Below are 9,042 nucleotides of genomic sequence, written 5' to 3' on the forward strand. Positions count from 1 at the left end.
TCCTCTTAGGTGGATAGAGCACCAGCCCTGGAGTCAGGAGGATCTGAATTCAAATGCTGCCTCAGACACTTAATAATTACCTAGCTATGTGGCCTTGGGCAAGTCACTTGACCCCATTGCCTTGCAAAAACAAAAACAAACCAACAAAAATTTCAGATATCAAAACCTCCTGGCTGCTCTCTTGGAGAGCTCTAAAATGATGTCCTTCCTAAAATATCACCTAGAACTGAACACAGTGTTCTAGAAGTGATCTGACCAGGACAGAGTAAGATGGAAATCCGAGCTCTCTAGTCCTGGACGCTGAGGCACAATGTGACTTAAAGTTACATTAAGCTTCCTCTCCAACTCTTCCTGGTCAAACAGAGTGAGTCTACTCTCTCTTTAGTGAGGGGTTCACTTTCTAACTCTGCTGATCTTTCTGTAGGGAGCTTGTCAGCTCTGCTCTGTATTTGCTATTTAATGAGCCAGCCCTGCTCTGTATTTGCTGTTCTCACCTCCAAAGAAAATCTATCCAGAACCAACCTTCCTGATTGGGAACAAATGCTTGGGTTTCTGCCAGATTCCATTGATAGACTATTAACTGTGGAGTGAAGGGGCTCTTGGCAGATGATAAGAACCAGGGCTATTTGGAGACAGCTGGCACTGGCAAATTTGCCTCCCCAGAATCCTGACAAGAATAATGAAATTCATGCTATTATCTTTGTAGAAGATGAATCCAAGGACTTTTTGATTTTTATATAACTTTAGGGCTAAGGTATTCTTATTCAGTGGAGGGGATGTTCTGGACTGTATTATCCAGAAGTCTTCCCTGGTTCTTATCATCTGCCAAAAAAAAAGTCTCTCTATTCTCCACAGTTAATAGTCTATCCACAATCAGTGTTGGAAGTTTAAGAATTATTGGAGAAATCTTGTTAGGGATGAGAAGGCAGTGTCAGTGACATGGACAACCCTAAAGCTGGGTGATTAGAGGATGAGAACTGGTAGCAGGGATGTGAGGGAGACAGATCCAGTTGAACTGGTTGTTTAGTTTTTCAATGTGATCATTCGCACCATGGAAATTGGCAAATGCTATAAATTCAGGCTAAATTTGCTGTTTTGTTGATCATCTAGACTTTAAAAACGAATGGACTAAGTATTTTTTAATAACAGAGATTGAAATTAAAAGTGTGTCATTTGTACTTTTTTTGGAGACCCAGTTATTAAATATTTACTAGCATGCTCCTGATCTCCCTTCATCCTACCCCTGGGTGGTTAGCAGGAGCTATGACTACATGGGGAGAGAGAGAGAGAGAGAGAGAGAGAGAGAGAGAGAGAGAGAGAGAGAGAGAGAGAGAGAGGACATGTAAATCTGAATACAGTCTTTCTGATCCCCAGTCTCAAATCTGAACCCTGGTATTGGCTTAGGTGTCATGACAGAACACTTTGGTAGTCTGACTCAAAGTAAATAGGTTTAAAAAAAGGCCAGATGGTATAGTGGAAAGAGACTGAGAATCAAAAGTTCAAATCCATCCCTGAATATTTGCTATCTCTGAGGACAAGTAAACTTTTTAACCTCTCTTGGCCTCAAGTTTCTTCTCATCTAAAAATAAAGTTTTGGTCTACATAGTCTCTGAGGTCTGTTCAACCTTAAATGAGGTAGCTAGTGGGTACAGTGGATAGAGCACTGAGTTTGGCATCAGGAAGATCTGAGTTCAAATTTAGCTTCAGTTTCCTCTACTGTCAAACAGATAAAAGAACCTACCTCCCAATGTGGTTGTGAGAATCACATGAGAGTCTATGATGGTGATGAATAGTATCTTTTAATAACCTGGGTGGGTTAGAGAGCACTGTAGCTGATTAGGCAAGCAAAGCTCAATGCTATGAGTTCATACTATGGCCTCTTCTTATGCTGGGGATTAAGAGGAGAAAGGCATTAATGAGAAACTGATAATGCTCCCTGAATTATATAAAATGAAAATGTTTGGCTTATGAGTACGAAACTGATGTCTATTGTTATTCTGTCTTAATTAAATATGGCAAATTTTAAATTCTATGCCATTTATCATGGTTTGCCATCAGCATACATTGGTTGGTGCTCAGGGATATCACTGAAGAGTTGATGATCTAAATAACATTTTGAATTGAAGTTTAGCTGCAAAAGGTCTTATAGAATATGAAAAATGTCCACATTGTCACAATTATAACACTAAGCCCACACAACAGCCGGTTCTCTAACCCTTACCAAAGTACTTTTATTGGTATTCTCTCATTTGATTCTCAAAATAGTTCTAGGCAGTAGAATTATCACCATTTAAGAGATCTATCATCTGATATTTAGAGAGAGAATGAACTTGAGGAAGTTCACACAGACCTGAATCCAAATCCTTGAATTTCAAATTCACTGCTCTTATCTCTATCTAGCTATCAGTATCTCCTTTTATCTATTCTTCCATCCATTCATGCATGTCTCCATTCAGCCATCCATCCATTTGTCTATCTACCTACCCATCTATTTATCTATTTAGATCAAGGCAGAGGAATTCTGGTATCTATATCCATATCTCTAGCTCTGTCTAGCTCCATATCTCCTACTCTGCTTATCCTACTCTAGATATGGATATAGAGATAGATAGAGATAGAGAGATCGAGGTGATAGAGATAGAGATAGAGAGAGATAGAGAGATAGAGATATATAGAGATATAGACAGAGATATAGAGATAGAGATAGATGATAGAGAGAGATAGAGATAGAGATAGAGATAGAGAGATAGAGATAGAGAGATAGAGATAGATAGATACAGATATACATGTAGACAGATGTAAATAGTGATAATGCTATATATATATATAAATATAAATATAAATATATATATATATATAGAGAGAGATAGGGTGATAGAGATAAATAGTGGGATAGAGATATCAAGATTTACATGTTTATATAAATATATATGATATGAATATATGAATATCCACATCTATGTATGCATACAATTATTTGTCCATACAAGATAAGACATGCTAACTGACCTGAGCCTCGGGACCCTGAAGAGATACCCAGCCATCCATAACCTGGGGTAGTATAATATTAAGGACACACTCCAGGTTAGGGAAACAGAGACCAAGAAAAACAGCTAATGAAGCAAACCCCAAACAGGGCCAACTTCAGCAGCATAAATAAAAATGAACTGAAAGAGGAAACCTTCCAAGCCTGAGGAGAGAGCAGGGCCAGACACCAAATAGATTAAGCAGCCACAGGTCCTGAAAACACCAGGTCGAGATGGAGCCCCAGTCCTGTGGTAAAGAGGACCCCACTTCTCCAGGAGGGAGCCAGGGAGAGAGGGAAACATAGGACTTTTTCCATCCCAGAGAAGTGACATTTTAGAAAGGTTTCCATTCCAAAGTTATTAAAATAAAATATGTCAGGATTCAACTTCAGTCATCTGGAAAATTCACATCTCGCTTGTGGAAATTCTTATGACTCCAGCCTTGCCAGGGAGTGAGGTATCAGTGAGGAGAAGCAGGGGGTGCGGCGGTCAAAGTGTCGGTCTGAAGGCAGGAAGACAGGGTTCAAATCCAGGCTCCAGCACTCACTGGCTGGGTGACCTTGCCAAAGTTGACTAACTTCTGTGAAGTGGACCTATCAAACAGACCTAAGAATGCTTTCACTGGCTCCCTCACAGGACTGGTGCTCGACTCTGAAGGTTGGAGTTATTATCATAGGTAGAGTTCAAGGGCCAGTGAGAAGTCATGTCATTTAATGAAATTTCTGTAAAAAGGTGGGGTTCATGGAGATAAATCTAAATCTCTTAGGAAATAGTGTCTTGTTTTAAAAGTGTTATAGTCATAATACAAATAACTTTCATGTGAATGATGTTAGAGTTTTTAAGGTTCGGAAAGTTCTTGTACAAACTTGTCTCATTGAATTCTCACAAGCTTGGGAGGAAGGTGCTATAATACTAGTACCTCATCTGTAAAATCTACATTTTACAGATGGAGAAACTGAGGCAGATGTTAAATGACTTGCTCAGGGTCCCACAGTTAAATAGTTTCTAAGGAAGGATTTGAATTCAATTCTTCCTGGCTCTTGGTCCCATAACTTACTTGAAGTTTACAAAGTTGCCCTCCCAGAACTTCTAGAATAGTACAGAGATATGAGAAGGCACCTTAGAGGTCTTCTGGACCAGCCCCTTCATTATAAGGAGGAGAAAACTGATGGGAAGAAACTTTCTCTAGGCGACACTGGTAGAAAGGAGAATGCAGCCTTTGTTCAGTAGGTAAAGGAATGATTATGGAATCAGGAAGACTTGACTCTTTCTTAGTGACCTAGTGTATGTCACTTAGCCTCTTGGAGTCCTGGCTTCCTCATTTATAACATGAGATCTATGTGGCAAGAAGCATTGATTATGAGGTGGTGGAGGGAGAGCCTGAGGTCATAAAGACCTCAAATTGACTCTAGTGACAACTGACAGCATGGCCCTAGACTCTAATTCTCCAAAACATCTCTAGTTCCTTTGTCACAGGACCACTGAGCTCAGGTGAGATAGAGTTTTAAAAAATAGAGCACTGAATGAGCTTTAAAGTCCTAACCAAGTGTTAGCCATTATGATTTGAATCCAATCCCACAGACTCTTGATCCAGGAGTCTTTCCATTGTATCCTACCACCCTGTTACAGAAGGGGAAACTGAGGCACAGAGAGTAAATTTACTAGATTCCACCCATAGTTGGTGGGTTGTGGAGCCAGGATGTAGCCATGTCTTCTGCTTACAAATCCATGACCAAATGCTAACACTACTCCATCTTGCCTTGGGGATTCCTCAATTCTCCAATGGTGCCGAATAATTAGGGGACAGGAGATACAGTCCAAGAATATCCTATCCAAAATCATTAAAATTAAAAAGACAGCAGGCAATACTGCCAATCACTCAGAAATCTTGCTACAAGATGTGACAGATTTTCTTTCCTGGTCATTATTGCAATGTTCAAGATGATGTGAGAAGTAGGCATGACACTGTGGTCAGAAAGCTGACCATGGAATCAGGAAGACGGGAACTCAAGACCTGCTTCTGGCACATGCTGACTTTAAGAATCATGGTCAAGGTCTCAGTTCTTCAAGCTGCTTTCTAAGACTGAAAATTAAAAAGTAGTAGCTCCTCCAAATTGGCTTTCTCTCTATTACATCACTTTCTATGTCCTATTGCCATCATTTTCTACTGAGGATATGTGTATTGGTTAGAATGGATTCCCTTCTTACCCTGCCTGTTCCCCCCAAATGCTCCTGTCCTCCCTCTCAAAGCACCGTTGATTTATCTTCTTTGAGTTTTTATTTATTTACTTTTAAATTTCTTTTTCTTTTAAATTTTGAATTTAAAATTCCCTCCCTCACATGAACTGATGCTGAGTGAAATAAGTAGAATTAGGAGAACACTGTGCATAGTAAAAGCAATATTATGTGATAATCAACACATGGACTTAGCTCTCCTCAGCAATAAAATAATCAAAGATAATTCTAAAATACTTGTGATGAAAAATCCCACCCACAACCAGAAAAAGAACTATGGAATTGGAACTCAGATCAAAGCATACTATTTTCACTTTTTGGAAACTTGTTTTCTTTTTTTCATGTTTTTTTTTCCCTTTGGTTCTGCTTCTTTTCTTTCTTTCTTTCTCTTTCTTTCTTTCTTTCTTTCTTTTTTTTGGCATGGCAATGAGGTTAAGTGACTTGCCCAAGGTCACACAACTAGGTAATTATTAAGTGTCTGAGTTCAGATTTGAACTCATGTCCTCCTGACTCCGGGGCCAGTGTTCCACCTAGTTGCCCCACTTCTTTTACAACATGATTCATATGGAAATGCAAGCAATTTATCAATTTTACCTGTGAAATTATGCAAAATATATTTCCATATTTCAGAAAAAAGCAAGACAAAGAAGGCCAGAAAATTATACTTCAATTTTCTCTGTCTTCAGGTGTAGAGCATTTTGTCATTGTGAGTCTTTTAGAATTGCTTTGGGTTATTATGTGAAACACAGTAACCAAATTTTTCACAGGGGATCCTCATTACAATATTTCTGTTAAAGTGTACACTGATCTGATTTTTCTTAATTTATTCTGCATCAGTTCATGTAAGTCTCCCCAGGTTTTTTTCTTTTTTCCTTTTTGGGGGTTTTGAAAGGCAGTGGAATTAAGTGACTTACTCAAGGTCACACAGCTAGGTAATTATTTTGTGTCTGAGGTAGAATTTGAACTCAGGTCCTCCTGACTCCAGAGTAGGTGCTTTCTCTACTGTGCCCCCTAGCTGCCCCAGATAGCTATAGTGTTATTGATCCTCAAAGATGAATTTCATAATTACTGTGGATAACAATAATAACCAGCATTTACGCAGAACTTTAGGATTTGCAGATGACAAACCAATTAATTAGATCCTCACAGCAACCAACAGCTGTTATGATTACATTTTACAGTTGAAAGAATTGAGTTAGAATGACTTGCTCAGAGTCCAAAGTTACTGTGGCTAATCGGAAGTCATATTGGAATTCAGGTCTTCCTTGATTCTTGATCCAGAGTACCAGCTACTGTGCCACCTGGCTACCTCAGGAGTATCTCAAGAATGTGATTTTCTAGTACTCTCTCTAGGATTTTGTTATTACTATGCAGAAATGCTATTCACTTTTTTCTTGGAAGTTAGTGATCATTTTGTAGCCTAATATTTTACTGAAACCTTTTCCCTAATTTTCTAGAAGTTCTAAGTAAATCATTTTATCACACAATTTCTTGTTTCTTTGTCTATCTTTATGTCTTTCATTTCTTTGTTTTTCATGCTTAAGGTTTTAAGAACTATATAAATATATAAATATAAATGAATGGGTGGACAAGAAAGAAATTTTATTTCTATATTTATTGCAAAACCTTATAATATTTGTTTCCTTATTGTCTATTTTTTCCAAATTTGGATGTTATATACTTTTAAATCATGTTAGAAAATTGTTCTTCTCTACCTATTTTGTAATTTATCAAAAGTTTTATTTCTTTGATAAAAAGCAATTGAGAATTGATAAAAATATATAAGTATTTTTGATTAAATGATTCAATTACACATTAGGCATTTAATAAATATTATTGTTAATCATTTTACCATCCTTCAATGTCTAGTATGAGTCCAACTGAATAATATTGAATTATATTTTTGATAAATTATTATAATTTTACCAGAATTTTATTTTAAAATTTCAAAATAATATTTCTTAATTGTATTAGTAAATAGTTCTCATTATCGTTTCTTATTTTCCCTTGGATTAGTATTTGGTACAGTTAATTTTTTGAGAATAATAAATATGGAATAATTCATTTTGGTTTTTTTAAACAAGAAAGAATTCTCCTGTAAATGTATCTGGACCAGATCTTCACCCCTTCCCACCCCAACTCTACCTTTCTGAAATTCATAACAAATTCTATTTCTTTCCAAGATACATATTTTTTGGTTGATTAATGTTCTATTTCTTTGGAATCTCAGGGGAATTTTTTTGGCATATAAATGCATATAGGAAATTTTAATTTCTTCCCTCTTATCATTTCATCTTGTGCATTTTCAATCTGTTAATCTAATTTCTTCCCTTTTGTTTTAATCGGATTAGCCAAAATTCTGTTAATGGAGTTCATCTTTTCATTGAGCCATTCTACTGGACTTTTGGTCTTCCATTTATATTTCCTCCTCCAATTTCAAGAGATACTGGTCTTTGCTTATTTAGGAATTAGTTTTATTCTACATAGCCTCAGCAGGAACAAGGGAAAACAAGAAGAATTGACAAGGAGGCAAATTTCAAGACTAGAGATTCACTGTTTGTCTCAGTCCCCTCCCACATTGGACTTTCTCCTTCTGCTAACAGCTCATTTGGATGAAAATAGTAGAGACAGAAAAAAAAGTTTAATTAGTAAAAGCACTATCATGTCAGCAGTAGTAACCACAGTAGTAGAAACTAGAACCAATCTCAATGCTCACCCTCTAGGATGGACCTCATTTCTCTTTCTGAGTGGTCAGAAAGGGAACTAGAAAGTTCATTGATGTATCATCAAACTTCCTTCTCCCTTTCCTATGGAAGTGAGAAGTTATCTCATACCCTCTGTGCACTTTCTGAAGAAGTTGATGGTTACTATGGACAGGCATTCATCCAGAAGATGTCCACCATGGGTGAAAGGTAAGAATTGGAAGGCATCTAGGTGGCAATGGAGTCCTAATTACAACCCACTCTGGCTCTAGCTGTGTGACCCTGACCTCGGTTTCCAGATCTGTAAAATGATAGGGTTGTACCAGTTGACCCCTAAGATCTTTGTCATTCTAGACTTATTATCCTCTGAGCTCTCTGGACCTCAGTTTCCTCATCTGGAGATTGCCAAAGTTCAACTAGTTTCTCTCATCACCTCTTCTTTCTGAATCTGGTGATCCCTCAGGATTCTGAAGGGCATTTTGAAGGAAAATAAGACGTTGAAACAAACAAAAAAGGTTAGCACACAGAAAGAAAGGAGAATCCAGACGAGAAGGGAGGGTATGTGCTTAAAAAATAGTCAATCTGAGAGCTGAGAATCTCAATTGCCTAAACCAAGCAGTTAGAGAGGTGCATCCAAGTGACTGCCCATTGTCAGCAGTGGGGGGGGGGGGGGAGCTGGGTAATTGTTTCTCTCTGACATCTCCCAGGGGTGACCTGCTAGAACCAAGAATGGACCATCACAAGCAACCTGTCTGCGAACAGTCACAGCGGATGGGTCCAGGCTGAGTCTGGGGAAGAGGCAACTGCAGGGAGAGAAACAGCAAGCTCAGGGCCTTCTTTAACAGGCCATTCTCCTCCAGATGATTTTAATAATCTCCGGCACATGTGTTGTGACCCCTTGATACAGTACAATATGTGTAACCAAATAAAAGATCTCTCCAGATTCTGAGATTTACTGTTTGTGATGGGAAAAGGCCAACCAGGTGACGTCATTTATATTCCAAATCTGAGCAGCTGCCAAGCTAGGGGATGTTTTGCCGGATAGAATGATCATTTTCCCCCTGCTTCTTCTTTCCTTT

The sequence above is a fragment of the Macrotis lagotis genome, chromosome 2 (genome assembly GCF_037893015.1).
Source record: "Macrotis lagotis isolate mMagLag1 chromosome 2, bilby.v1.9.chrom.fasta, whole genome shotgun sequence".
In the NCBI taxonomy this organism is placed as follows: domain Eukaryota; kingdom Metazoa; phylum Chordata; class Mammalia; order Peramelemorphia; family Peramelidae; genus Macrotis; species Macrotis lagotis.